Genomic DNA, 27,928 nt, shown 5'->3' with positions numbered 1-27,928 from the left:
CATTTTCAGTCTATTCTTAACACCTCACACCTCACAGTATTATTTTTAGTCCTAAAATTTGCACCGAGGTCGCTGGATGACTAAGCTCAGTGACCCAAGTGGCCGACACAAACACCTGGCCCATCTAGGAGTGGCACTGCAGTGTCACGCATGATGGCCCTTCCAAAAAACACTCCCCAAACAGCACATGACGCAAAGAAAAAAAGAGGCGCAATGAGGTAGCTGTGTGACTAAGCTCAGCGACCCAAGTGGCCGACACAAACACCTGGCCCATCTAGGAGTGGCACTGCAGTGTCACGCAGGATGGCCCTTCCAAAAAACACTCCCCAAACAGCACATGACGCAAAGAAAAAAAGAGGCGCAATGAGGTAGCTGTGTGACTAAGCTCAGCGACCCAAGTGGACGACACAAACACCTGGCCCATCTAGGAGTGTCACTGCAGTGTCACGCAGGATGGCCCTTCCAAAAAACACTCCCCAAACAGCACATGACGCAAAGAAAAAAAGAGGCGCAATGAGGTAGCTGTGTGACTAAGCTCAGCGCCCAAGTGGCCGACACAAACACCTGGCCCATCTAGGAGTGGCACTGCAGTGTCACGCAGGATGGCCCTTCCAAAAAACACTCCCCAAACAGCACATGACGCAAAGAAAAATAAAAGAAAAAAGAGGTGCAAGGTGGAATTGCCTTGGGCCCTCCCACCCACCCTTATGTTGTATAAACAGGACATGCACACTTTAACCAACCCATCATTTCAGTGACAGGGTCTGCCACACGACTGTGACTGAAATGACGGGTTGGTTTGGACCCCCACCAAAAAAGAAGCAATTAATCTCTCCTTGCACAAACTGGCTCTATAGAGGCAAGATGTCCACCTCATCATCCTCCGATTCATCACCGTGTACATCCCCCTCCTCACAGATTATCAATTCGTCCCCACTGGAATCCACCATCTCAGCTCCCTGTATACTTTGTGGAGGCAATTGCTGCTGGTCAATGTCTCCACGGAGAAATTGATTATAATTCATTTTAATGAACATCATCTTCTCCACATTTTCTGGAAGTAACCTTGTACGCCGATTGCTGACAAGGTGAGCGGCGGCACTAAACACTCTTTCGGAGTACACACTTGTGGGAGGGCAACTTAGGTAGAATAAAGCCAGTTTGTGCAAGGGCCTCCAAATTGCCTCTTTTTCCTGCCAGTATACGTACGGACTGTCTGACGTGCCTACTTGGATGCGGTCACTCATATAATCCTCCACCATTCTTTCAATGGTGAGAGAATCATATGCAGTGACAGTAGACGACATGTCCGTAATCGTTGGCAGGTCCTTCAGTCCGGACCAGATGTCAGCATCAGCAGTCGCTCCAGACTGCCCTGCATCACCGCCAGCGGGTGGGCTCGGAATTCTGAGCCTTTCCTCGCACCCCCAATTGCGGGAGAATGTGAAGGAGGAGCTGTTGACCGATCAAGTTCCGCTTGACTTGATAATTTTCTCACCAGCAGGTCTTTGAACCCCTGCAGACTTGTGTCTGCCGGAAAGAGAGATACAACGTAGGTTTTAAATCTAGGATCGAGCACGATGGCCAAAATGTAGTGCTCTGATTTCAACAGATTGACCACCCGTGAATCCTGGTTAAGCGAATGAAGGGCTCCATCCACAAGTCCCACATGCCTAGCGGAATCGCTCTGTCTTAGCTCCTCCTTCAATGTCTCCAGCTTCTTCTGCAAAAGCCTGATGACGGGAATGACCTGACTCAGGCTGGCAGTGTCTGAACTGACTTCACGTGTGGCAAGTTCAAAAGGTTGCAGAACCTTGCACAACGTTGAAATCATTCTCCACTGCGCTTGAGACAGGTGCATTCCACCTCCTATATCGTGGTCAGATGTATAGGCTTGAATGGCCTTTTGCTGCTCCTCCATCCTCTGAAGCATATAGAGGGTTGAATTCCACCTCGTTACCACTTCTTGCTTCAGATGATGGCAGGGCAGGTTCAGGCGTTTTTGGTGTTGCTCCAGTCTTCTGTACGTGGTGCCTGTACGCCGAAAGTGTCCCGCAATTCTTGTTGCCACCGACAGCATCTCTTGCACGCCCCTGTCGTTTTTTAAATAATTCTGCACCACCAAATTCAAGGTATGTGCAAAACATGGGACGTGCTGGAATTTGCCCAGATATAATGCACGCACAATATTGCTGGCGTTGTCCGATGCCACAAATCCACAGGAGAGTCCAATTGGGGTAAGCCATTCTGTGATGATCTTCCTTAGTTGCCGTAAGAGGTTTTCAGCTGTGTGCGTATTCTGGAAAGCGGTGATACAAAGCGTAGCCTGCCTAGGAAAGAGTTGGCGTTTGCGAGATGCTGCTACTGGTGCCGCCGCTGCTGTTCTTGCGGCGGGAGTCAATACATCTACCCAGTGGGCTGTCACAGTCATATAGTCCTGAGTCTGCCCTGCTCCACTTGTCCACATGTCCGTGGTTAAGTGGACATTGGGTACAACTGCATTTTTTAGGACACTGGTGAGTCTTTTTCTGAGGTCTGTGTACATTTTCTGTATCGCCTGCCTAGAGAAATGGAACCTAGATGGTATTTGGTACCGGGGACACAGTACCTCAATCAAGTCTATAGTTGGCTCTGAAGTAATGATGGATACCGGAACCACGTTTCTCACTGCCCAGGATGCCAAGGCCTCAGTTATCCGCTTTGCAGCAGGATGACTGCTGTGATATTTCATCTTCCTTGCAAAAGACTGTTGGACAGTCAATTGCTTGGTGGAAGTAGTAAAAGTGGTCTTACGACTTCCCCTCTGGGATGACCATCGACTCCCAGCAGCAACAACAGCAGCGCCAGCAGCAGTAGGCGTTACACTCAAGGATGCATCGGAGGAATCCCAGGCAGGAGAGAACTCGTCAGAATTGTCAGTGACATGGCCTGCAGGACTATTGGCATTCCTGGGGAAGGAGGAAATTGACACTGAGGGAGTTGGTGGGGTGGTTTGCGTGAGCTTGGTTACAAGAGGAAGGGATTTACTGGTCAGTGGACTGCTTCCGCTGTCGCCCAAAGTTTTTGAACTTGTCACTGACTTATGATGAATGCGCTGCAGGTGACGTATAAGGGAGGATGTTCCGAGGTGGTTAACGTCCGTACCCCTACTTATTACAGCTTGACAAAGGCAACACACGGCTTGACACCTGTTGTCCGCATTTCTGTTGAAATACTTCCACACCGAAGAGCTGATTTTTTTGGTATTTTCACCAGGCATGTCAATGGCCATATTCCTCCCACGGACAACAGGTGTCTCACCGGGTGCCTGACTTAAACAAACCACCTCACCATCAGAATCCTCCTTGTCAATTTCCTCCCCAGCGCCAGCAACACCCATATCCTCCTCATCCTGGTGTACTTCAACACTGACATCTTCAATCTGACTATCAGGAACTGGACTGCGGGTGCTCCTTCCAGCACTTGCAGGGGGCGTGCAAATGGTGGAAGGTGCATGCTCTTCACGTCCAGTGTTGGGAAGGTCAGGCATCGCAACCGACACAATTGGACTCTCCTTGTGGATTTGTGATTTTGAAGAACGCACAGTTCTTTGCTGTGCTTTTGCCAGCTTAAGTCTTTTCATTTTTCTAGCGAGAGGCTGAGTGCTTCCATCCTCATGTGAAGCTGAACCACTAGCCATGAACATAGGCCAGGGCCTCAGCCGTTCCTTGCCACTCCGTGTGGTAAATGGCATATTGGCAAGTTTACGCTTCTCCTCCGACGATTTTTATTTAGATGTTTGAGTCCTTTTTTTACTGATCTTTTGTGTTTTGGATTTTACATGCTCTGTACTATGACATTGGGCATCGGCCTTGGCAGACGACGTTGATGGAATTTCATCGTCTCGGCCATGACTAGTGGCAGCAGCTTCAGCACGAGGTGGAAGTGGATCTTGATCTTTCCCTATTTTTGGAACCTCAACATTTTTGTTCTCCATATTTTAATAGGCACAACTAAAAGGCACCTCAGGTAAACAATGGAGATGGATGGATACTAGTATACTTATGGATGACGAGTGACTGACGACACAGAGGTAGCTACAGCCGTGGACTACCGTACTGCGTCTGCTAGTATAGAGATGATAATTAATGATATAAAAAAAATATATATATAACTACTGTAGGTATATATAATATAATGACGGACCTGGTGGACACTGTCAGCAGACTGCTAAACTACTAGTATGAAGAAGATAGAAAAAAACTTCCACCACAGGTAGGTAGGTATACAATTATGGACGAGCACTGACGACACAGAGATAGCCACAGCCGTGGACTACCGTACTGCGTCTGCTAGTATAGAGATGATAATTAATGATATAAAAAAATATATATATAACTACTGTAGGTATATATAATATAATGACGGACCTGGTGTAATTCAGATCTCTTTGTCTCAGGTCTCTCTCCAGCCTAGTTTGCTGTCTGTTTCCACTTCTCTTTTCTTGAGCCGCTGCCTTCTATGCCCTTGTGCACTCTCCTGACTTCTCCTGTCTGCTTACTTTGTGCCTTCCAACGCACAATGCAAACTACAGGTAGTGCTGCAGGGCCCACACCCTTTTACCTTGCCTTACAGAGCAGCTCTGGAGCTGTTACAGTGCCCAGCTGCAGCAAGAAATCAGCTTGAATGCTTCAGGTGCTGGGGCATAGCCAACAAGAGCCCCACACCGACGGAGGGTGGAGGTGTTTAATGCAAACTAGGGGTCAGCCAAGCGCCGCAAAAGGCCGCCATGCCCTGCATGCCCCTTTTCTCTTTTCATATGCAGACGAGGGTTGAAGCCAACTTTGACCCACTGCTTGGATGACATCACCATATGCAAATCCATCTGCGGCAGGCCTTCCCCCAGGAATGCTTGCACTAGTTGTTGCATTTGGTTTGTTGTTTGGGGGTGCTTCAGTATTAGGCAGCCTTCTGCCCTCCCATGTTCATCTGAAAATATGTGTTCTCCCTGCAGTTGTTGTCCCCAGATGAGAGTTCCCTTGTGCTGCCTCAGTTGAATCTCCTTTACTTGACAGAGATGTGCCTGAGCAGCGGCCCTCCCCAGCCCTATCCCAAATCATACTTATTTTGCATAGGAGATAACATGGTCATGAAGATTGTTCTCCCAGGGTTAGGTTCATTCATTGCATTCTGGGTATGCTGACCTCTGTGATTTCCCCAAATGTGGGAAACTCAACTGCATTATTTGTGGTAGTGGGGGACTGTGTTTGTGCTTTCCTCTGGTCAGCTCTGGTAAAAGTCAGATTTCTTTGTCTCAGATCTTCCTCTAGCCTTGTTCTTCTTTCAAGAGTTCCCTTGTGCTGCCTCAGTTGGATCTCCTTCACTTGACAGGGGGGTGCCCGAGCAGCGACCCTCCCCAGCTCTAGCCCAACTCCTACTTACCTGCCAGGTTAGATACTATGATCATGAAGTTGCTTCTCCCAGGGCAAGGCTCACCCATTGCACTCTGGGTGTGCTGCCCCTGCGATTTCCCCAAATGTGGGAAACTTGACTGCATAATTTGTGTTTCCCCTAGTCGGCTCTCATATAATTCAGATCTCTTTGTCTCAGGTCTCTCTCCAGCCTAGTTTGCTGTCTGTTTCCACTTCTTTTTTCTTGAGCCCCTCCCTTCTACACCCTTGTGCACTATCCTGACTTCTCCTCCTGTCTGCTTACTTTGTGCCTTCCGATGCACAATGCAAACTACAGGTAGTGCTGCAGGGCCCACACCCTTTTACTTGCCTTACAGAGCAGCTCTGGAGCTGTTACAGTGCCAAGCTGCTGAAAGAAATCAGCTTGAATGCTTCAGGGGCTGGGGCATGGCCAACATGAGCCCCACACCGAAGGAGGGTGGGGGTGTTTAATGCGAACTAAGGGTCATCCAAGCGCCGCAAAAGGCCGCCATGCCCTGCATACCCCTTTTCTCTTTTCATATGCAGATGAGGGTTCCAGCCAACTTTGGCCCACTGCTTGGATGACATCACTGTATGCAAATCCGTCTTCTGCAGACCTTCCCCCTGGAATGCTTGAACTAGTTGTTGCATTTGGTTTGTTGTTTGGGGGTGCTTCAGTATTAGGCAGCCTTCTGCCCTCCCATGTTCATCTGAAAATATGTGTTCTCCCGGCAGTTGTTGTCCCCAGATGAGAGTTCCTTTGTGCTGCCTCAGTTGAATCTCCTTTACTTGACAGAGATGTGCCTGAGCAGCGGCCCTCCCCAGCCCTTTCCCAAATCATACTTATTTTGCATAGGAGATACCATGGTCATAAAGATTGTTCTCCCAGGGTGAGGTTCATTCATTGCATTCTGGGTATGCTGACCCCTGTGATTTCCCCAAATGTGGGAAACTCAACTGCATTATTTGTGGTAGTGGGGGACTGTGTTTGTGTTTTCCTCTGGTCAGCTCTGGTAAAAGTCAGATTTCTTTGTCTCAGATCTTCCTCTAGCCTTGTTCTTCTTTCGAGAGTTCCATTGTGCTGCCTCAGTTTGATCTCCTTCACTTGACAGGGGGGTACCCAAGCAGCGACCCTCCCCAGCTCTAGCCCAACTCCTACATACCTGCCAGGTGAGATACTATGATCATGAAGGTGCTTCTCCCAGGGCAAGGCTCACCCATTGCACTCTGGGTGTGCTGCTCCTGCGATTTCCCCAAATGTGGGAAACTTGACTGCATAATTTGTGTTTCCCCTGGTCGGCTCTCGTATAATTCAGATCTCTTTGTCTCAGGTCTCTCTCCAGCCTAGTTTGCTGTCTGTTTCCACTTCTCTTTTCTTGAGCCGCTGCCTTCTATGCCCTTGTGCACTCTCCTGACTTCTCCTGTCTGCTTACTTTGTGCCTTCCAACGCACAATGCAAACTACAGGTAGTGCCGCAGGGCCCACACCCTTTTACTTGCCTTTCAGAGCAGCTCTGGAGCTGTTACAGTGCCCAGCTGCTGCAAGAAATCAGCTTGAATGCTTCAGGGGCTGGGGCATAGCCAACATGAGCCCCACACCGACGGAGGGTGGAGGTGTTTAATGCGAACTAAGGGTCATCCAAGCGCCGCAAAAGGCCGCCATGCCCTGCATACCCCTTTTCTCTTTTCATATGCAGATGAGGGTTCCAGCCAACTTTGGCCCACTGCTTGGATGACATCACCGTATGCAAATCCGTCTTCTGCAGACCTTTTCCCAGGAATGCTTGTACTAGTTGTTGCATTTGGTTTGTTGTTTGGGGGTGCTTCAGTATTAGGCAGCCTTCTGCTCTCCCATGTTCATCTGAAAATATGTGTTCTCCCTGCAGTTGTTGTCCCCAGATGAGAGTTCCCTTGTGCTGCCTCAGTTGAATCTCCTTTACTTGACAGAGATGTGCCTGAGCAGCGGCCCTCCCCAGCCCTATCCCAATTCATACTTATTTTGCATAGGAGATACCATTGTCATGAAGATTGTTCTCCCAGGGTGAGGTTCATTCATTGCATTCTGGGTATGCTGACCCCTGTGATTTCCCCAAATGTGGGAAACTCGACTGCATTATTTGTGGTAGTGGGGGACTGTGTTTGTGCTTTCCTCTGGTCAGCTCTGGTAAAAGTCAGATTTCTTTGTCTCAGATCTTCCTCTAGCCTTGTTCTTTTTTCGAGAGTTTCCTTGTGCTGCCTCAGTTGGAGCTCCTTCACTTGACAGGGGGGTGCCCGAACAGCGACCCTCCCCAGCTCTAGCCCAACTCCTACTTACCTGCCAGGTGAGATACTATGATCAGGAAGGTGCTTCTCCCAGGGCAAGGCTCACCCAATGCACTCTGGGTGTGCTGCTCCTACGATTTCCCCAAATGTGGGACACTTGATTACATAATTTGTGTTTCCTCTGGTCGGCTCTCGTATAATTCAGATCTCTTTGTCTCAGGTCTCTCTCCAGCCTAGTTTGCTGTCTGTTTCCACTTCTCTTTTCTTGAGCCGCTCCCTTCTATGCCCTTGTGCACTATCCTGACTTCTCCCGTCTGCTTACTTTGTGCCTTCCAAAGCACAATGCAAACTACAGGTAGTGCTGCAGGGCCCACACCCTTTTACTTGCTTTACAGAGCAGCTCTGGAGCTGTTACAGTGCCCAGCTGCTGCAAGAAATCAGCTTGAATGCTTCAGGGGCTGGGGCATAGCCAACATGAGCCCCACACCGAAGGAAGGTGGAGGTGTTTAATGCGAACTAGGGGTCATCCAAGCGCCGCAAAAGGCCGCCATGCCCTGCACACCCCATTTTTATTTTCATATGCAGACGAGGGTTGAAGCCAACTTTGACCCACTGCTTGGATGACATCACCATATGCAAATCCATCTGCTGCAGGCCTTCCCCCAGGAATGCTTGCACTAGTAGTTGCATTTGGTTTGTTGTTTGGGGGTGCTTCAGTATTAGGCAGCCTTCTGCCCTCCCATGTTCATCTGAAAATATGTGTTCTCCCTGCAGTTGTTGTCCCCAGATGAGAGTTCCCTTGTGTTGCCTCAGTTGAATCTCCTTTACTTGACAGAGATGTGCCTGAGCAGCGGCCCTCCCCAGCCCTATCCCAAATCATACTTATTTTGCATAGGAGATACCATGGTCATGAAGATTGTTCTCCCAGGGTGAGGTTCATTCATTGCACTCTGGGTATGCTGACCCCTGTGATTTCCCCAAATGTGGGAAACTCGACTGCATTATTTGTGGTAGTGGGGGACTGTGTTTGTGCTTTCCTCTGGTCAGCTCTGGTAAAAGTCAGATTTCTTTGTCTCAGATCTTCCTCTAGCCTTGTTCTTCTTTCGAGAGTTCCCTTGTGCTGCCTCAGTTGGATCTCCTTCACTTGACAGGGGGTGCCCGAGCAGCAATCCTCCACAGCTCTAGCCCAACTCCTACTTACCTGCCAGGTGAGATACTATGATCTTCACTGTTAGGGCAATCAGGATGTGGAATTCCCTGCCAGGGAAGGTGGTAATGGCGGACTCTGTAATTGGATTTAAAAAAGGAATGGATACATTTCTGAATGAAAAAGCTATCCAAGGTTATAATACTTAAAATATCAACATGGTTAATCCGGGGGTAACATGAGTTATAGTAGTTAACTAGTCATAAAACATTATTCAGCAAGTATGTAGAATCATCACAACTTAAAACAGGTTGAACACGATGGGCAATTTGCCTCTATTCAACCTCAAAAACTATGTTACTATATGTTACTATATTACTATGTTACTGTAGTATACAGAACACCACAATGTAATGAGCAGTGATAGTGAGCACTGATGAGGATACTAGAACTGACACTGAGCAGCAAGATGCAGCACTGGACTATTAGTAATGTACTGTAGTATGCTGAGCACCACAATGCAGCACAAGACAATGAGCAGTGATACTGAGCACTGATGAGGATACTACTGAGAACTGACACTGAGCAGGAGAGACACACTACTAGTATTACTGAGCAGCAATAAGTAACCACTGATACTGAGCACTGATATTGAGATTTCCACTGAGAGAACATAGCCACGTCCTCTCCGCTCTCTCTTCAATGCACGAGTAAAAATGGCGGCAACGCGCAGCTCTTTATATGGAATCCGAATCTCGCGAGAATCCGACAGCGGGATGATGACATTTTCCCTTGTTCAGGTTTTCCGAGTCAGGCGGGAACAACCGAGCCTGCCTCGGACCAGTGTAAACCACGTGGAGTTCGTCGGGAATTCGGTTCTCGGAGAACCGAACCCGCTCCTCTCTACCTTATACCCATCAATTTTTTTATTTTCAATCTAAGCCCCTGCAGTTTTCTGTAAGCATCTGCTTCGCTATGATGATCAACAAGTCACAAGGGCAAACACTCAGGGCTTGAGGCGTAGATCTTAGGACCAGCTGCTACAAGCATGGCAGAGGTGTCACTATCACTGGTGACACCCAGAGAGGTGGCGAGGGAGATTGTAATGCAGTGCGCGCAGATAAGCAGTGCAATGGTAAAAAGGAGGCATGGTTTCATAGGTAGGGGCGTGGCCTGGTGGCCTGAATCTACATTTTGTTGCTCCGGGTGTCCCGGGGGTTGGGGGCTGCACCCGGGGACTAGTGTGTGTGCGGTGCTGGCTCCTGCACAGTGACAGTGCATGGCCACCGAGCATGACGCCTCCATTCTTGACCATGCTGTAATTGCAGTCGCACTGCAGTTCAGCGTGATCATATAAAATGGTGTAGCCTCCTGCTGGTGCAGACTGTATGTGCGCGCAGGAAGCCGCCACCATTTTTGTGATCACAGCGGCTGAATGTGATGTCATACAGCCGCTGTGACCACGCCCCCTGTGTCTCCTCCGTTGCAGACCCCATTTTGAAGCCTTGCCCCCGCACCGCTCCATCCCTGACTTGGAAATGGAGTGTTGCTGACCCCCCTCTCCCCCCCCCCCCGCCCCGATTGACAGGCAGAGGCGATCGCATTCTCTGCGGGGTGCCGCAGAAAATGCAGGCACATGCGTATGCTCTTAGCAATTTTTGCAGTTGGATCGCTTATTGTGATTGCAATCCAACCTGAATCAGGCCCTATTACCTATCACAATGCGCTGCGGGCAGTACAAAATTGGGTTAATATAGGAGTAAAACTCCCAGACCTGTGCTCCTTAACTGTACCTGGTGGCTAGTGGAGCGGCTGCCCAGTAATCAGTGTCCACGCCAGTGCGCACACGGTCCACCCCCTACGGCCACGCTCCCCTTCATCAGCGGCCTCGTGATCCGGAAGGGCGGTGTGTGTGTGACTGACCTTAGGAAGAAACTGGAGCCTCCGCTGCAGTGACCCAGCAACCAGGGCACGGGAGTATACAGCGCCGCTGGGAGTGATGAAGCTGCAGTAAAGATGTCTATTAGACCTAGCCTGCTGCAGCCCTTGTAGATTCTCATAAAACAAGTTCTTCTTTTCTTGTCAAAATTAATAGCTAAGAATAGGCTGCTTGAGGCAGGCCCCTGTTAAGAGGCCTGCTACTGAAGGCACCAACTACAAACTGAGCTCCCTGTTCATGGAAGCGGGGTTATAGAGGAGAATGCACTGAGCATCTTGGGAACAGTCAAAAGCTTTGAGCCGGTTGGTGCCTCAGATCAAGATCCTACTCTACACCCCAATGTGAATCCTTGTGGAGTCCAGTGTACCCCACAGAAGAAATTAATGTGTCACACCCATTGGCAGCAACCTTAGAATAGCTGCTGACGGGCACAATTGAGAAAGGAAGGGGGGGGGGGACATTTGAATCCAGCACATAGATGCAATTCAAATATGTAATTTGTACCTTCCTATTTTAAAATATAATGGATGAACCTCACCCTGTGAGAACAATCTTCATGATCAAGAGATCTCATATGCAAAATAAGTATGAGTTGGGATAGGGCTGGGGAGGGTGGCTGCTCGGGCAGCCCCTCCCCCGTCAAGTTAAGGAGATTCAACTGAGGACGCACAAGGGAACTCTCGTCTGGGGACAACAACTGCAGGGAGACCACATCTGTTCAGATGAACATGGGAGGGTGGAAGGCTGCCTAATATTGAAGCACCATCAAATATCAAACCATATGCAACAACTAGTACAAGCATTCCAGGGGGAAGGTCTGCAGAAGACGGATTTGCATACGGTGATGTCATCCAAGCAGTGGACCAAAGTTGGCTGGAACCCTCATCTGCATATGAAAAGAGAAAAGGGGCATGCAGGGCATGGCGGCCTTTTGCGGTGCTTGGATGACCCCTAGTTCGCATTAAACACCCCCACCCTCCTTTGGTGTGGGGCTCATGTTGGCCATGCCCCATCCCCTGAAGCATTCAAGCTGATTTCTTGCAGCAGCTGGGCACTGTAACAGCTCCAGAGCTGTTCTGTAAGGCAAGTAAAAGGGTGTGGGCCCTGCAGCACCACCTGTAGTTCGCATTGTGCGTTGGAAGGCACAAAGTAAGCAGACGGGAGGAGAAGTCAGGATAGTGCGCAAGGGCATCCTTTTCTCTTAGTCCGTAGAGGATGCTGGGGTCACATTAAGAACCATGGGGTATAGACGGGATCCGCAAGAGACATGGGCACTTTAAGACTTTCAAAGGGTGTGAACTGGCTCCTCCCTCTATGCCCCTCCTCCAGACTCCAGTTATAGGAACTGAGCCCAGGGAGACGGACATTTCGAGGAAAGGATTTATTGTTAAACTAAGGTGAGCATCTTACCAGCTCACACCTTAAGCATGCCGCAGAACGTGGCATTCAACAGAACACAAGCCAACGGCATGAACAATTGCAGCAAAAAGCTGACCAGAACCATAACACAACATGTGTATAACCACAAGTAATAACTGCAGACACAGTATGGACTGGGACGGGTGCCCAGCATCCTCTACGGACTAAGAGAAAAGGATTTACCGGTAGGTATTAAAATCCTATTTTCTCATACGACCTAGAGGATGCTGGGGTCACATTAAGAACCATGGGGTTATACCAAAGCTCTTGAACGGGTGGGAGAGTGCGTACGACTCTGCAGCACCGAATGACCCAACTTGAGGTTATCATCAGCCAAGGTATCAAACTTGTAAAACTTAGCAAAAGTGTTTACTAAATAGCTGCTCGGCAAAATTGCAATGCCGAGACTCCCCGACCAGCTGCCCAGGATGAACCCACCTTTCTAGTAGAATGGGTCTTCACCTATTTCAGTAACGGCAATCCTGCCGTGGAATGAGCATGCTGAATCTTACCACAGATCCAGCGCATAATGGTCTACATGGAAGCAGGACACCCAATCCTGTTGGGAGCATACAGGACAAACAGAGCCTCTGTTTTCCTAATCTGAACCGTTCTGGTGACATAAATTTTCAAAGTTCTGACCACAGCCAGAGACTTTGACTCAACGAAGGTGTCAGTGGCCAAAGGCACCATGTGGAAAGATGAACCACCTTCGGCAGAAATTGTTGACGTGTCCTCAATTCTGCTCTATCTTCATGAAAGATCAAATAAAGGCTCTTGTGATACTGCATGGTTTGTACTGTTTTCCATGTGCTCCCAGATCTTTCAAGCAAGTAGCATGGTCAAGAAAGTTCTGTTTGAAAAGTAACAACATTTACTGTCATTGTTATAGAATTTGGGAGAAAAAACAAGAAGAAATCTGCACTGTTGACGCACTGGACAGAATGAATGAATCATAAAATATAACCTTTATTAAGTATGTATTAAAATTGGATAAATATTAATATTATTATCCCAAACTGCAGTGAAACATAAAGGTTAAAATCACAGAACTAACATACATGTGCATAAGAAGAATAAAGAGATGTGAAAAAAAGGTTTAAAAAGCGTGTCCGTGTGTGATTATTTTTGAAGGCACAACCCTGGCGGGGTTGTTTATATAGATATATATGTTGCTAATAATCACTTTCTAGCGTAATGTTATTAAATAGCTGTTAGTATCTATGTCGTCAGGTACCACTGGGTCGTATCCTATATACTCCCTTCACTCAATAGGGGTTACCTCCCGGGAAGCCATCCCCATTGGCGAATTTGTGGGGGTGATTGAGTATAACCGGTAAGCTAACCTCCAATTTGTGGGGTGCTTAGGTAGATGGGGATCACTTATTTCTCTGTGTCCCCTAAGACTATATTCCTAAATTCAATACCATAGGGGGATAGCTTTCTATATCGGATAAGGAATCACTTGATAGGGAAATCTCTATGCATCATGGAAAGATCATATTTATTAATATCCAAACTAAAAAAATGATGAATAGCTTTAATTTAGCTGTTTAGATATAGTTAATTGGCGAGATATACCAACAGGTGCGGTTGCCTTAAGGAATATGGCAATTCCAATATAAATAGCAGCCCTCCTTCATATAATCAGCCAGATCTTATTAAATCTGGTCCAGATATAGCCGTTCAGATATACTTAATTGACAACATATATCAATCGGTGGGGTTGCCTTAAGGAATATAGCAATTCCAATTCTCATATAAATAGCAACCTTCCTTCATATATTCAGCCAGATCTTATTTAATCTGATCTAGGCGTAGGCAATAATGCTTTCCTTAGAGGTATAGCCACCTCAATTCTTATTAGGAAGCAAAGTGTCTGTCATAATGGTTTATCCAATTCATCTAAGAAATAATATATTCCATGTGTCAGAGATTCATTACTCTCTATTTACACTGTTAAAGAGTTAATTCTTATTATGTTACAGTGTAATGAAATTATCATATAGGGAGATGTGGCAATTCCATGTGCTATATATATATAATAACCCTTAGTGGTCCAGATTCCACAATGAGGAATTTTCTTATAAACCGCTGAAACACACAGCTGTTTGACTGACTTCCAAATATATCTATCTCACTTTGTAACAGTCTTATGATAGAGAAACTGTTACATATTCGGTCACTTAGTTATCTAAAGGTAAACAGACTCAGTGTGAGGGTAATATAATATATCAAATGCGCTGTCAATAATCGTGGTAACTGGTGTAATAATGTGGTATATTGAGTATGCTAGTAAGGCATATAACTGCTCTCCAGCCTTTAAGTGTTACCAATCAATTTGTTACACTGTAAAGGATTTATGGTGTCCTGTTAGGACATGCAGCTGCTAGGCTGACTCAAAGATTTATCCATTTGTAACAATTATGTAACAGTTATATACATGTTACTGGTATTACATAGAAATAGTATGACACAGGCCAGCAGTCCCATGTGTCTAGATTCCACAATAGGAGATTTTCTTTGTCTTATAAACTGCTGGAACACACAGCTGCTAGACTGACTTCAAATATATATATTACTTTGTAACAGTCTTATAGTAAAGAGACTGTTACACACTGTCATTTAGTTATCTCAAGGTTAGCAGATTCTGTGTGAGGATAGTGTTCTGTTAGAACATGCAGCTGCTAGGCTGACTCATAGAAAATGTATCCATTTGTAACAAATGACACATACAGCATTAAATTAATATCTATAGCAGCCCATGTGACATCTCTACTCTTATCATAATTGTCTGGTTATTGCCAATCTGGACAGCAGGAGTGATATATATTCACTAGTCCCAATATCCCATCATATAAATATACCCACACTGATATACTTTCTTATCAAGAGTTATTAGTAGCTATCTGTATGCACTTTAGACATTGTAATTGCTAAGTGACATCATATCTAGTGTATTCCTTTCTTATAGCTCAGCTTCTATTCCCTATTAGTGGAGACTAACAGCTAACATCATAATCATATATTTTTGTTTTATAACATTTCACATGAGTCAAATACACGAGGACACGCCGTGCCCTACACGCGTGTTTCACTGCATCTATGGCAACTTACATTAAAGCTAACAAGAAAGCACACTCGTTCTGTCTTTAAACAGATAAAAGAAACCCCAATAATATGGGGCATGCAAAAATTTAGATAAAACTCAGTTTTGCTCCTCTCCACGGAAATCTTTAGTAAAAGGCGAAAGATTTGTTCGTTCTGAAGAGAAACCAGAGCATGACCAAGATTCCACCTGTCGCCTGAGTGCCATGCCAGCAGTCCTCATTCAGCTCAAAGTGAGCACCCAATATGAAAGAAAGAAAGCAGATTTCTCACCAGGCTTCCCCTTGCTATAAGCATGGTTTGTACTCTTTTCCATGTGCTCCCAGATCTTTCAAGCAATTAGTATGGTCAAGAAAGTTCTGCTTGAAAAGAAACAGACATTTACTGTCATTGTTATACAAATAAACTTACATTAAAGCCAACAAGAAAGCTCACTCGTTCTGTCTTTAAACTGATAAAAGAAACCCCAATAATATGGGGCATGCAAAAATTGAGATAAAACTCAGTTTTGCTCCTCTCCACGGATAATCTTTAATAAAAGGCGAAAGATTTGTTCATTCTGAAGAGAAACCAGAGCATGACCAAGATTCCACCTGTCGCCTGAGTGCCATGCCAGCAGTCCTCATTCAGATCAAAGTGAGCGCCCAATTTGAAAGAAAGCAGATTTCTCACCTGGCTTCTCCTTGCTATAAGCATGGTTTGTACTGTATTCCATGTGCTCCCAGATCTTTCAAGCAAGTAGCATGGTCAAGAAAGTTCTGTTTGAAAAGAAACAAACATTTACTGTAATTTCTATGCAAATGAGCTTTCATTAAAGCACACTCATTCTATCTTTAAACCGATAAAAGAAACCCCAAAAAGATGGGGCATGCAAAAATTGAGGTAAAACTCAGTTTTGCTCCTCTCCACGGAAATCTTTAGTAAAAGGCGAAAGATTTGTTCGTTCTGAAGAGAAACCAGAGCATGACCAAGATTTTCATCTGAAAATATGTGTTCTCCCTGCAGTTGTTGTCCCCAGATGAGAGTTCCCTTGTGCTGCCTCAGTTGAATCTCCTTTACTTGACAGAGATGTGCCTGAGCAGCGGCCCTCCCCAGCCCTATCCCAAATCATACTTATTTTGCATAGGAGATACCATGGTCATGAAGATTGTTCTCCCAGGGTGAGGTTCATTCATTGCATTCTGGGTATGCTGACCCCTGTGATTTCCCCAAATGTGGGAAACTCGACTGCATTATTTGTGGTAGTGGGGGACTGTGTTTGTGCTTTCCTCTGGTCAGCTCTGGTAAAAGTCAGATTTCTTTGTCTCAGATCTTCCTCTAGCCTTGTTCTTCTTTCGAGAGTTCCCTTGTGCTGCCTCAGTTGGATCTCCTTCACTTGACAGGGGGTGCCCGAGCAGCAATCCTCCACAGCTCTAGCCCAACTCCTACTTACCTGCCAGGTGAGATACTATGATCTTCACTGTTAGGGCAATCAGGATGTGGAATTCCCTGCCAGGGAAGGTGGTAATGGCGGACTCTGTAATTGGATTTAAAAAAGGAATGGATACATTTCTGAATGAAAAAGCTATCCAAGGTTATAATACTTAAAATATCAACATGGTTAATCCGGGGGTAACATGAGTTATAGTAGCTAACTAGTCATAAAACATTATTCAGCAAGTATGTAGAATCATCACAACTTAAAACAGGTTGAACACGATGGGCAATTTGCCTCTATTCAACCTCAAAAACTATGTTACTATATGTTACTATATTACTATGTTACTGTAGTATACAGAAAACCAAAATGCAATGAACAGTGATAGTGAGCACTGATGAGGATACTAGAACTGACACTGAGCAGCAAGATGCAGCACTGGACTATTAGTAATGTACTGTAGTATGCTGAGCACCACAATGCAGCACAAGACAATGAGCAGTGATCTGAGCACTGATGAGGATACTACTGAGAACTGACACTGAGCAGGAGAGACACACTACTAGTATTACTGAGCAGCAATAAGTAACCACTGATACTGAGCACTGCTATTGAGATTTCCACTGAGAGAACATAGCCACGTCCATTCCGCTCTCTCTTCAATGCACGAGTAAAAATGGCGGCAACGCGCAGCTCTTTATATGGAATCCGAATCTCGCGAGAATCCGACAGCGGGATGATGACATTTTCCCTTGTTCAGGTTTTCCGAGTCAGGCGGGAACAACCGAGCCTGCCTCGGACCAGTGTAAACCACGTGGAGTTCGTGGGGAATTCGGTTCTCGGAGAACCGAACCCGCTCCTCTCTACCTTATACCCATCAATTTTTTTATTTTCAATCTAAGCCCCTGCAGTTTTCTGTAAGCATCTGCTTCGCTATGATGATCAACAAGTCACAAGGGCAAACACTCAGGGCTTGAGGCGTAGATCTTAGGACCAGCTGCTACAAGCATGGCAGAGGTGTCACTATTACTGGTGACACCCAGAGAGGTGGCGAGGGAGATTGTAATGCAGTGCGCGCAGATAAGCAGCGCAATGGTAAAAAGGAGGCATGGTTTCATAGGTAGGGACGTGGCCTGGTGGCCTGAATCTACATTTTGTTGCTCCGGGTGTCCCGGGGGTTGGGGACTGCACCCGGGGACTAGTGTGTGAGCGGTGCTGGCTCCTGCACAGTGAAAAGGCATGGCCACCCAGCATGACGCCTCCCTTCTTGACCATGCTGTAATTGCAGTCGCACTGCAGTTCAGCGTGATCATAAAAAATGGTGTAGCCTCCTGCTGGTGCAGACTGTATGTGCGCGCAGGAAGCCGCCACCATTTTTGTGATCACAGCGGCTGAATGTGATGTCATACAGCCGCTGTGACCACGCCCCCTGTGTCTCCTCCATTGCAGACCCCATTTTGAAGCCTTGCACCCGCACCGCTCCATCCCTCACTTGGAAATGGAGTGTTGCTGACCCACCTATCCCCCCCCCCCGCCCCGATTGACAGGCAGAGGCGATCGCATTCTCTGCGGGGTGCCGCAGAAAATGCATGCACATGCGTATGCTCTTAGCAATTTTTGCAGTTGGATCGCTTATTGTGATTGCAATCCAACCTGAATCAGGCCCTATTACCTATCACAATGCGCTGCGGGCAGTACAAAATTGGGTTAATATAGGAGAAAAACCCCCAGACCTGTGCTCCTTAACTGTACCTGGTGGCTAGTGGAGCGGCTGCCCAGTAATCAGTGTCCACGCCAGTGCGCACACGGTCCACCCCCTACGGCCACGCTCCCCTTCAACAGCGGCCTCGTGATCCGGAAGGGTGGTGTGTGTGTGACTGACCTTAGGATGAAACCGGAGCCTCCGCTGCAGTGACCCAGCAACCAGGGCACGGGAGTATACAGCGTCGCTGGGAGTGATGAAGCTGCAGTAAAGATGTCTATTAGACCTAGCCTGCTGCAGCCCTTGTAGATTCTCATAAAACAAGTTCTTCTTTTCTTGTCAAAATTTATAGCTAAGAATAGGCTGCCTGAGGCAGGCCCCTGTTAAGTGGCCTGCTACTGAAGGCACCAACTACAAACTGAGCTCCCTGTTCATGGAAGCGGGGTTATAGAGGAGAATGCACTGAGCATCTTGGGAACAGTCAAAAGCTTTGAGCCGGTTGGTGCCTCAGATCAAGATCCTACTCTACACCCCAATGTGAATCCTTGTGGAGTCCAGTGTACCCCACAGAAGAAATTAATGTGTCACACCCATTGGCAGCAACCTTAGAATAGCTGCTGACGGGCACAATTGAGAATGGAAGGGGGGGGGGACATTTGAATCCAGCACATAAATGCAATTCAAATATGTAATTTGTACCTTCCTATTTTAAAATATAATGGATGAACCTCACCCTGTGAGAACAATCTTCATGATCAAGAAATCTCATATGCAAAATAAGTATGAGTTGGGATAGGGCTGGGGAGGGTGTCTGCTCTGGCAGCCCCTCCCCCGTCAAGTTAAGGAGATTCAACTGAGGAAGCACAAGGGAACTCTCGTCTGGGGACAACAACTGCAGGGAGACCACATCTTTTCAGATGAACATGGGAGGGCGGAAGGCTGCCTAATACTGAAGCACCATCAAATATCAAACCATATGCAACATCTAGTACAAGCATTCCTGGGGGAAGGTCTGCAGCAGACGGATTTGCATACAGTGATGTTATCCAAGCAGTGGGCCAAAGTTGGCTGGAACCCTCATCTGCATATGAAAAGAGAAAAGGGGCGTGCAGGGCATGGCGGCCTTTTGCAGTGCTTGGATGACCCCTAGTTCTCATTAAACACCCCCACCCTCCTTTGGTGTGGGGCTCATGTTGGCCATGCCCCATCCCCTGAAGCATTCAAGCTGATTTCTTGCAGCAGCTGGGCACTGTAACAGCTCCAGAGCTGTTCTGTAAGGCAAGTAAAAGGGTGTGGGCCCTGCAGCACCACCTGTAGTTCGCATTGTGCGTTGGAAGGCACAAAGTAAGCAGACGGGAGGAGAAGTCAGGATAGTGCGCAAGGGCATCCTTTTCTCTTAGTCCGTAGAGGATGCTGGGGTCACATTAAGAACCATGGGGTATAGACGGGATCCGCAAGAGACATGGGCACTTTAAGACTATCAAAGGGTGTGAACTGGCTCCTCCCTCTATGCCCCTCCTCCAGACTCCAGTTATAGGAACTGTGCCCAGGGAGACGGACATTTCGAGGAAAGGATTTATTGTTAAACTAAGGTGAGCATCTTACCAGCTCACACCTTAAGCATGCCGCAGAACGTGGCATTCAACAGAACACAAGCCAACGGCATGAACAATTGCAGCGTGGCCTAAGTAAAAGGGGGTGTGACTTCGCGGGAGGACCCGCGATCGCGAGTCACGCCCCCGTTTTCGGCACTGAGGGGGCATGCCCAGCGCTCTGTGAGCCGCTGGCATGCCACCTCTCCCTCTGACTTCAGTGAATAGACGCTGTGCGCATGCGCACAGCGTCTATTCACCGCTGCTCTGCTAAGCAGGGCAGCGACAGACAGAGCCTCCCAACTGTCCTCCCCACCGCGGGACACTGCGGCCCGCAGGTGGGACAGCGGGACAGTCCCCAAAAAACGGGACTGTCCCGCGAAAATCGGGACAGTTGGGAGGTATGATATGGGGCATGCAAAAATTGAGATAAAACTCAGTTTTGCTCCTCTCCACGGAAATCTTTAATAAAAGGCGAAATATTTGTTAGTTCTGAAGAGAAACCAGAGCATGACCAAGATTCCACCTGTCGCCTGAGTGCCATGCCAGCAGTTCTCATTCAGCTGAAAGTGAGCACCCAATTTGAATGAAAGAAAGCAGATTTCTCACCAGGCTTACCCTTGCTATAAACATGGTTTGTACTCTTTTCCATGTGCTCCCAGATCTTTCAAGCAATTAGTGTGGTCAAGAAAGTTCTGTTTGAAAAGAAACAAACATTTACTGTAATTTCTATGCAAATGAGCTTACATTAAAGCACACTCGTTCTATCTTTAAACAGATAAAATAAAACCCCAATAAGATGGGGCAAGGAAAAAATGAGATAAAACTCAGTTTTGCTCCTCTCCACGGAAATCTTTAGTAAAAGGCGAAAGATTTGTTCGTTCTGAAGAGAAACCAGAGCATGACCAAGATTCCACCTGTCGCCTGAGTGCCATGCCAGCAGTTCTTATTCAGCTCAAAGTGAGCACCCAATTTGAAAGAAAGAAAGCAGATCTCTCACCAGGCTTCCCCTAGCTATAAACATGGTTTGTATTTTTTTCCATGTGTTCCCAGATCTTTCAAGCAATTAGTATAGTCAAGAAAGTTCTGTTTGAAAAGAAACAAACATTTACTGTCATTTCTATGCAAATGAGCTTACATTAAAGCACACTCGTTCTATCTTTAAACCGATAAAATAAAACCCCAATAAGATGGGGCATGCAAAATTTGAGATAAAACTCAGTTTTGCTCCTCTCCACGGAAATCTTTAGTAAAAGGCGAAAGATTTGTTCGTTCTGAAGAGAAACCAGAGCATGACCAAGATTCCACCTGTCGCCTGAGTGCCATGCCAGCCAGGGCTGGCTCCAGGCCTACTAGCACCCTGAGCGAGAAAATGTAAAAGTGCCCCCCCCCCATGCGCGCGCCGAAGGCGCGCGCGCCCTTGGAAAAGTGGGCGTGGCCTCTTGAAAAAGTGGGCGTGGTCTCGTCCCCCAGCAGTGCCAGCTACACATGACATGCCCTCCAGCAGTGCCAGCTACACGTGCTAGTGTTCACTTTTTAGGGCAGGTTGCTGATCACAGGGAGGGCACATTTTTAAGTTAGGTGGGCAAAATGATGTACATACTGTAATGCTTGTTGTTCCCATTTCCACACGCTAAAGCATGGACAGTGCGCGCCAAAGGCGCGCAGCAAAAATTTAGGGGAGTTACTTCGTGGGGAAGGTGCGTAGCCACATTATAGTGGCAATTCACATTACACCACACAGTAGTGCAGCTAATACACATTGCACCAGGTAGAACCTCCTATAAGAGCACGTTAGACACATTGCGCCAGGTAGAGCACTGAGACACACTGCCCAGCCACAGACGCCTAGCGGGAACACTACATGATATGCCCCCCAGCAGTGCCAGCTACACATGACATGCCCCCCAGCAGTGCCAGCTACACGTGACATGCCCCCCAGCAGTGCCAGCTACATAAATGGCCACACAGTTCCAGATGGATAAATGCCCCCACAGCGCAGATATGCCCCCACAGTGCCACATACATTAATGCCCTCACAGTGCAAGATATGCCCCCACAGTGCAAGAAATGTCCCCACAGTGCAAGAAATGCCCCCACAGTGCAAGAAATGCCCCCACGGTGCCAGATACATAAATGCCCCCACGGTGCCAGATACATAAATGCCCCCACGGTGCCAGATACATAAATGCCCCCACGGTGCCTGATACATAAATGCCCCCACGGTGCCAGATACATAAATGCCCCCACGGTGCCAGATACATAAATGCCCCCACGGTGCCAGATACATAAATGTCCCCACGGTGCCTGATACATAAATGCCCCCACGGTGCATGATACATAAATGCCCCCACGGTGCATGATACATAAATGCCCCCACGGTGCCTGATACATAAATGCCCCCACGGTGCCTGATACATAAATGCCCCCACAGAGCCAGATAAATGCCCCCACAGTGCCAGATATGTCCCCACAGTGCCAGATATGCCCCCACAGTGCCAGATATGCCCCCACGGTGCCAGAAATGCCCCCACAGTGCCAGATAAATGCCCCCAGTGCCAGATAAATGCCCCCACAGTGCCAGATAAATGCCCCCACAGTGCCAGAAATGCCCCCACAGTGCCAGATATGCCCCCACAGTGCCAGATATGCCCCCACAGTGCCAGATATGCCCCCACAGTGCCTGATATGTCCCCACAGTGCCAGAAATGCCCCCACAGTGCCAGAAATGCCCCCACAGTGCCAGATAAATGCCCCCACAGAGCCAGATAAATGCCCCCACAGAGCCAGATAAATGCCCCCACAGAGCCAGATAAATGCCCCCACAGTGCCAGAAATGCCCCCACAGTGCCAGAAATGCCCACACAGTGCCAGAAATGCCCCCACAGTGCCAGAAATGTCCCCACAGTGCCTGATATGCCCCCACAGGGCCAGATATGTCCCCACAGTGCCAAATATGCCCCCACAGAGCCAGATATGCAATGCCCCCACAGTGCCAGAAATGCCCCCACAGTGCCAGAAATGCCCCCCACAGAGCCAGAAATGCCCCCACAGTGCCAGAAATGCCCCCACATAACCAAAAATGCCCCCTGTGTGCCAGAAATGCCCCCACAGTGCGGATCTCCCCCCCCCCCCAAAAAAAAAAATACCTGCGGCGCTGGGGAGGAGTACTGCTGTCCGCCTGTGTGGGAGCGCTGGCGGGCGGGCGGGAGGCCGGGCGAGTGAGCCTGAGCCTGGGTCCGGGCTGGCGGGCGGGTGGGCGGCCACTTGTGCAGGCGGGCTATGCGCGGCGCCGGCGTCTGACGTTAGATACCGGCGCCGCGCAGCGCGCATACACAGCGCGACCGCCAAATGCTGCAGCAGCACACACACAGGGCCGGCTCCAGCATCGAATATGGCGGCGCCAGCGCGTGGCGCCCATTAAGGGTGGCGCCCTGCGCGGCCGCTCTATTCGAACATGCCTAGAGCCGGCCCTGATGCCAGCAGTCCTCATTCAGCTCAAAGTGAGCACCCAATTTGAAAGAAAGAAAGCAGATTTCTCACCAGGCTTCCCCTTGCTATAAGCATGGTTTGTACTCTTTTCCATGTGCTCCCAGATCTTTCAAGCAATTAGTATGGTCAAGAAAGTTCTGCTTGAAAAGAAACAGACATTTACTGTCATTGTTATACAAATAAACTTACATTAAAGCTAACAAGAAAGCACACTCGTTCTGTCTTTAAACTGATAAAAGAAACCCCAATAATATGGGGCATGCAAAAATTGAGATAAAACTCAGTTTTGCTCCTCTCCACGGAAATCTTTAATAAAAGGCGAAATATTTGTTAGTTCTGAAGAGAAACCAGAGCATGACCAAGATTCCACCTGTCGCCTGAGTGCCATGCCAGCAGTCCTCATTCAGATCAAAGTGAGCGCCCAATTTGAAAGAAAGCAGATTTCTCACCTGGCTTCTCCTTGCTATAAGCATGGTTTGTACTGTATTACATGTGCTCCCAGATCTTTCAAGCAAGTAGCATGGTCAAGAAAGTTCTGTTTGAAAAGAAACAAACATTTACTGTAATTTCTATGCAAATGAGCTTTCATTAAAGCACACTCATTCTATCTTTAAACCGATAAAAGAAACCCCAAAAAGATGGGGCATGCAAAAATTGAGGTAAAACTCAGTTTTGCTCCTCTCCACGGAAATCTTTAGTAAAAGGCGAAAGATTTGTTCGTTCTGAAGAGAAACCAGAGCATGACCAAGATTTTCATCTGAAAATATGTGTTCTCCCTGCAGTTGTTGTCCCCAGATGAGAGTTCCCTTGTGCTGCCTCAGTTGAATCTCCTTTACTTGACAGAGATGTGCTTGAGCAGCGGCCCTCCCCAGCCCTATCCCAAATCATACTTATTTTGCATAGGAGATACCATGGTCATGAAGATTGTTCTCCCAGGGTGAGGTTCATTCATTGCATTCTGGGTATGCTGACCCCTGTGATTTCCCCAAATGTGGGAAACTCGACTGCATTATTTGTGGTAGTGGGGGACTGTGTTTGTGCTTTCCTCTGGTCAGCTCTGGTAAAAGTCAGATTTCTTTGTCTCAGATCTTCCTCTAGCCTTGTTCTTCTTTCGAGAGTTCCCTTGTGCTGCCTCAGTTGGATCTCCTTCACTTGACAGGGGGTGCCCGAGCAGCAATCCTCCACAGCTCTAGCCCAACTCCTACTTACCTGCCAGGTGAGATACTATGATCTTCACTGTTAGGGCAATCAGGATGTGGAATTCCCTGCCAGGGAAGGTGGTAATGGTGGACTCTGTAATTGGATTTAAAAAAGGAATGGATACATTTCTGAATGAAAAAGCTATCCAAGGTTATAATACTTAAAATATCAACATGGTTAATCCGGGGGTAACATGAGTTATAGTAGCTAACTAGTCATAAAACATTATTCAGCAAGTATGTAGAATCATCACAACTTAAAACAGGTTGAACACGATGGGCAATTTGCCTCTATTCAACCTCAAAAACTATGTTACTATATGTTACTATATTACTATGTTACTGTAGTATACAGAAAACCAAAATGCAATGAACAGTGATAGTGAGCACTGATGAGGATACTAGAACTGACACTGAGCAGCAAGATGCAGCACTGGACTATTAGTAATGTACTGTAGTATGCTGAGCACCACAATGCAGCACAAGACAATGAGCAGTGATACTGAGCACTGATGAGGATACTACTGAGAACTGACACTGAGCAGGAGAGACACACTACTAGTATTACTGAGCAGCAATAAGTAACCACTGATACTGAGCACTGATATTGAGATTTCCACTGAGAGAACATAGCCACGTCCATTCCGCTCTATCTTCAATGCACGAGTAAAAATGGCGGCAACGCGCAGCTCTTTATATGGAATCCGAATCTCGCGAGAATCCGACAGCGGGATGATGACATTTTCCCTTTTTCAGGTTTTCCGAGTCAGGCGGGAACAACCGAGCCTGCCTCGGACCAGTGTAAACAACGTGGAGTTCGTGGGGAATTCGGTTCTCGGAGAACCGAACCCGCTCCTCTCTACCTTATACCTATCAATTTTTTTATTTTCAATCTAAGCCCCTGCAGTTTTCTGTAAGCATCTGCTTCGCTATGATGATCAACAAGTCACAAGGGCAAACACTCAGGGCTTGAGGCGTAGATCTTAGGACCAGCTGCTACAAGCATGGCAGAGGTGTCACTATCACTGGTGACACCCAGAGAGGTGGCGAGGGAGATTGTAATGCAGTGCGCGCAGATAAGCAGCGCAATGGTAAAAAGGAGGCATGGTTTCATAGGTAGGGGCGTGGCCTGGTGGCCTGAATCTACATTTTGTTGCTCCGGGTGTCCCGGGGGTTGGGGGCTGCACCCGGGGACTAGTGTGTGAGCGGTGCTGGCTCCTGCACAGTGAAAGGGCATGGCCACCCAGCATGACGCCTCCCTTCTTGACCATGCTGTAATTGCAGTCGCACTGCAGTTCAGCGTGATCATAAAAAATGATGTAGCCTCCTGCTGGTGCAGACTGTATGTGCGCGCAGGAAGCCGCCACCATTTTTGTGATCACAGCGGCTGAATGTGATGTCATACAGCCGCTGTGACCACGCCCCCTGTGTCTCCTCCGTTGCAGACCCCATTTTGAAGCCTTGCCCCCGCACCGCTCCATCCCTGACTTGGAAATGGAGTGTTGCTGACCCACCTATCCCCCCCCCCGCCCCGATTGACAGGCAGAGGCGATCGCATTCTGTGCGGGGTGCCACAGAAAATGCAGGCACATGCGTATGCTCTTAGCAATTTTTGCAGTTGGATCGCTTATTGTGATTGCAATCCAACCTGAATCAGGCCCTATTACCTATCACAATGCGCTGCGGGCAGTACAAAATTGGGTTAATATAGGAGAAAAACCCCCAGACCTGTGCTCCTTAACTGTACCTGGTGGCTAGTGGAGCGGCTGCCCAGTAATCAGTGTCCACGCCAGTGCGCACACGGTCCACCCCCTACGGCCACGCTCCCCTTCATCAGCGGCCTCGTGATCCGGAAGGGTGGTGTGTGTGTGACTGACCTTAGGATGAAACCGGAGCCTCCGCTGCAGTGACCCAGCAACCAGGGCATGGGAGTATACAGCGCCGCTGGGAGTGATGAAGCTGCAGTAAAGATGTCTATTAGACCTAGCCTGCTGCAGCCCTTGTAGATTCTCATAAAACAAGTTCTTCTTTTCTTGTCAAAATTTATAGCTAAGAATAGGCTGCCTGAGGCAGGCCCCTGTTAAGTGGCCTGCTACTGAAGGCACCAACTACAAACTGAGCTCCCTGTTCATGGAAGCGGGGTTATAGAGGAGAATGCACTGAGCATCTTGGGAACAGTCAAAAGCTTTGAGCCGGTTGGTGCCTCAGATCAAGATCCTACTCTACACCCCAATGTGAATCCTTGTGGAGTCCAGTGTACCCCACAGAAGAAATTAATGTGTCACACCCATTGGCAGCAACCTTAGAATAGCTGCTGACGGGCACAATTGAGAATGGAAGGGGGGGGGGGGGGGACATTTGAATCCAGCACATAAATGCAATTCAAATATGTAATTTGTACCTTCCTATTTTAAAATATAATGGATGAACCTCACCATGTGAGAACAATCTTCATGATCAAGAGATCTCATATGCAAAATAAGTATGAGTTGGGATAGGGCTGGGGAGGGTGGCTGCTCGGGCAGCCCCTCCCCCGTCAAGTTAAGGAGATTCAACTGAGGAAGCACAAGGGAACTCTCGTCTGGGGACAACAACTGCAGGGAGACCACATCTTTTCAGATGAACATGGGAGGGCGGAAGGCTGCCTAATACTGAAGCACCATCAAATATCAAACCATATGCAACATCAAGTACAAGCATTCCTGGGGGAAGGTCTGCAGCAGACGGATTTGCATACAGTGATGTTATCCAAGCAGTGGGCCAAAGTTGGCTGGAACCCTCATCTGCATATGAAAAGAGAAAAGGGGCGTGCAGGGCATGGCGGCCTTTTGCAGTGCTTGGATGACCCCTAGGTCTCATTAAACACCCACACCCTCCTTTGGTGTGGGGCTCATGTTGGCCATGCCCCATCCCCTGAAGCATTCAAGCTGATTTCTTGCAGCAGCTGGGCACTGTAACAGCTCCAGAGCTGTTCTGTAAGGCAAGTAAAAGGGTGTGGGCCCTGCAGCACCACCTGTAGTTCGCATTGTGCGTTGGAAGGCACAAAGTAAGCAGACGGGAGGAGAAGTCAGGATAGTGCGCAAGGGCATCCTTTTCTCTTAGTCCGTAGAGGATGCTGGGGTCACATTAAGAACCATGGGGTATAGACGGGATCCGCAAGAGACATGGGCACTTTAAGACTATCAAAGGGTGTGAACTGGCTCCTCCCTCTATGCCCCTCCTCCAGACTCCAGTTATAGGA

The 27,928-nt window shown here is 47.8% G+C and overlaps 16 non-coding genes and 1 pseudogene across 16 annotated transcripts; 9 read left to right on the top strand and 8 right to left on the bottom strand.

Annotated features, from left to right (window-relative positions):
• The first annotated feature begins 5,097 nt into the window (after positions 1-5,097).
• On the top strand, positions 5,098-5,261 carry LOC135029957 (U1 spliceosomal RNA). The gene has a single exon (XR_010226027.1). It is a non-coding gene; the product is annotated as a U1 spliceosomal RNA (small nuclear RNA).
• Positions 5,262-5,413: 152 nt separating this feature from the next.
• On the top strand, positions 5,414-5,548 carry LOC135030065 (U1 spliceosomal RNA; annotated as a pseudogene).
• A 702-nt stretch (positions 5,549-6,250) lies between these two features.
• LOC135030135 (U1 spliceosomal RNA) lies at positions 6,251-6,414 on the top strand. Its single transcript, XR_010226188.1, has one exon. It is a non-coding gene; the product is annotated as a U1 spliceosomal RNA (small nuclear RNA).
• Positions 6,415-6,566: 152 nt separating this feature from the next.
• On the top strand, positions 6,567-6,729 carry LOC135030017 (U1 spliceosomal RNA). Its single transcript, XR_010226086.1, has one exon. It is a non-coding gene; the product is annotated as a U1 spliceosomal RNA (small nuclear RNA).
• A 671-nt stretch (positions 6,730-7,400) lies between these two features.
• LOC135030140 (U1 spliceosomal RNA) lies at positions 7,401-7,564 on the top strand. Its single transcript, XR_010226193.1, has one exon. It is a non-coding gene; the product is annotated as a U1 spliceosomal RNA (small nuclear RNA).
• A 152-nt stretch (positions 7,565-7,716) lies between these two features.
• LOC135030072 (U1 spliceosomal RNA) lies at positions 7,717-7,879 on the top strand. Its single transcript, XR_010226130.1, has one exon. It is a non-coding gene; the product is annotated as a U1 spliceosomal RNA (small nuclear RNA).
• Positions 7,880-8,550: 671 nt separating this feature from the next.
• On the top strand, positions 8,551-8,714 carry LOC135030132 (U1 spliceosomal RNA). The gene has a single exon (XR_010226185.1). It is a non-coding gene; the product is annotated as a U1 spliceosomal RNA (small nuclear RNA).
• Positions 8,715-15,345: 6,631 nt separating this feature from the next.
• On the bottom strand, positions 15,346-15,461 carry LOC135030090 (U5 spliceosomal RNA). The gene has a single exon (XR_010226143.1). It is a non-coding gene; the product is annotated as a U5 spliceosomal RNA (small nuclear RNA).
• A 286-nt stretch (positions 15,462-15,747) lies between these two features.
• LOC135030122 (U5 spliceosomal RNA) lies at positions 15,748-15,864 on the bottom strand. The gene has a single exon (XR_010226175.1). It is a non-coding gene; the product is annotated as a U5 spliceosomal RNA (small nuclear RNA).
• Positions 15,865-16,134: 270 nt separating this feature from the next.
• LOC135030084 (U5 spliceosomal RNA) lies at positions 16,135-16,250 on the bottom strand. The gene has a single exon (XR_010226138.1). It is a non-coding gene; the product is annotated as a U5 spliceosomal RNA (small nuclear RNA).
• A 144-nt stretch (positions 16,251-16,394) lies between these two features.
• Positions 16,395-16,558, top strand: LOC135029967 (U1 spliceosomal RNA). Its single transcript, XR_010226037.1, has one exon. It is a non-coding gene; the product is annotated as a U1 spliceosomal RNA (small nuclear RNA).
• A 3,837-nt stretch (positions 16,559-20,395) lies between these two features.
• Positions 20,396-20,508, bottom strand: LOC135030125 (U5 spliceosomal RNA). Its single transcript, XR_010226178.1, has one exon. It is a non-coding gene; the product is annotated as a U5 spliceosomal RNA (small nuclear RNA).
• Positions 20,509-20,783: 275 nt separating this feature from the next.
• Positions 20,784-20,899, bottom strand: LOC135030107 (U5 spliceosomal RNA). The gene has a single exon (XR_010226160.1). It is a non-coding gene; the product is annotated as a U5 spliceosomal RNA (small nuclear RNA).
• A 275-nt stretch (positions 20,900-21,174) lies between these two features.
• Positions 21,175-21,290, bottom strand: LOC135030096 (U5 spliceosomal RNA). The gene has a single exon (XR_010226150.1). It is a non-coding gene; the product is annotated as a U5 spliceosomal RNA (small nuclear RNA).
• A 2,438-nt stretch (positions 21,291-23,728) lies between these two features.
• LOC135030114 (U5 spliceosomal RNA) lies at positions 23,729-23,844 on the bottom strand. Its single transcript, XR_010226167.1, has one exon. It is a non-coding gene; the product is annotated as a U5 spliceosomal RNA (small nuclear RNA).
• A 270-nt stretch (positions 23,845-24,114) lies between these two features.
• On the bottom strand, positions 24,115-24,230 carry LOC135030083 (U5 spliceosomal RNA). Its single transcript, XR_010226137.1, has one exon. It is a non-coding gene; the product is annotated as a U5 spliceosomal RNA (small nuclear RNA).
• Positions 24,231-24,374: 144 nt separating this feature from the next.
• LOC135029956 (U1 spliceosomal RNA) lies at positions 24,375-24,538 on the top strand. The gene has a single exon (XR_010226026.1). It is a non-coding gene; the product is annotated as a U1 spliceosomal RNA (small nuclear RNA).
• The last annotated feature ends 3,390 nt before the right edge of the window (positions 24,539-27,928 follow it).

This window comes from Pseudophryne corroboree, unplaced genomic scaffold (assembly GCF_028390025.1).
Source record: "Pseudophryne corroboree isolate aPseCor3 unplaced genomic scaffold, aPseCor3.hap2 scaffold_494, whole genome shotgun sequence".
Taxonomy (NCBI): domain Eukaryota; kingdom Metazoa; phylum Chordata; class Amphibia; order Anura; family Myobatrachidae; genus Pseudophryne; species Pseudophryne corroboree.
This window is presented reverse-complemented; position numbering and strand designations above follow the sequence as displayed.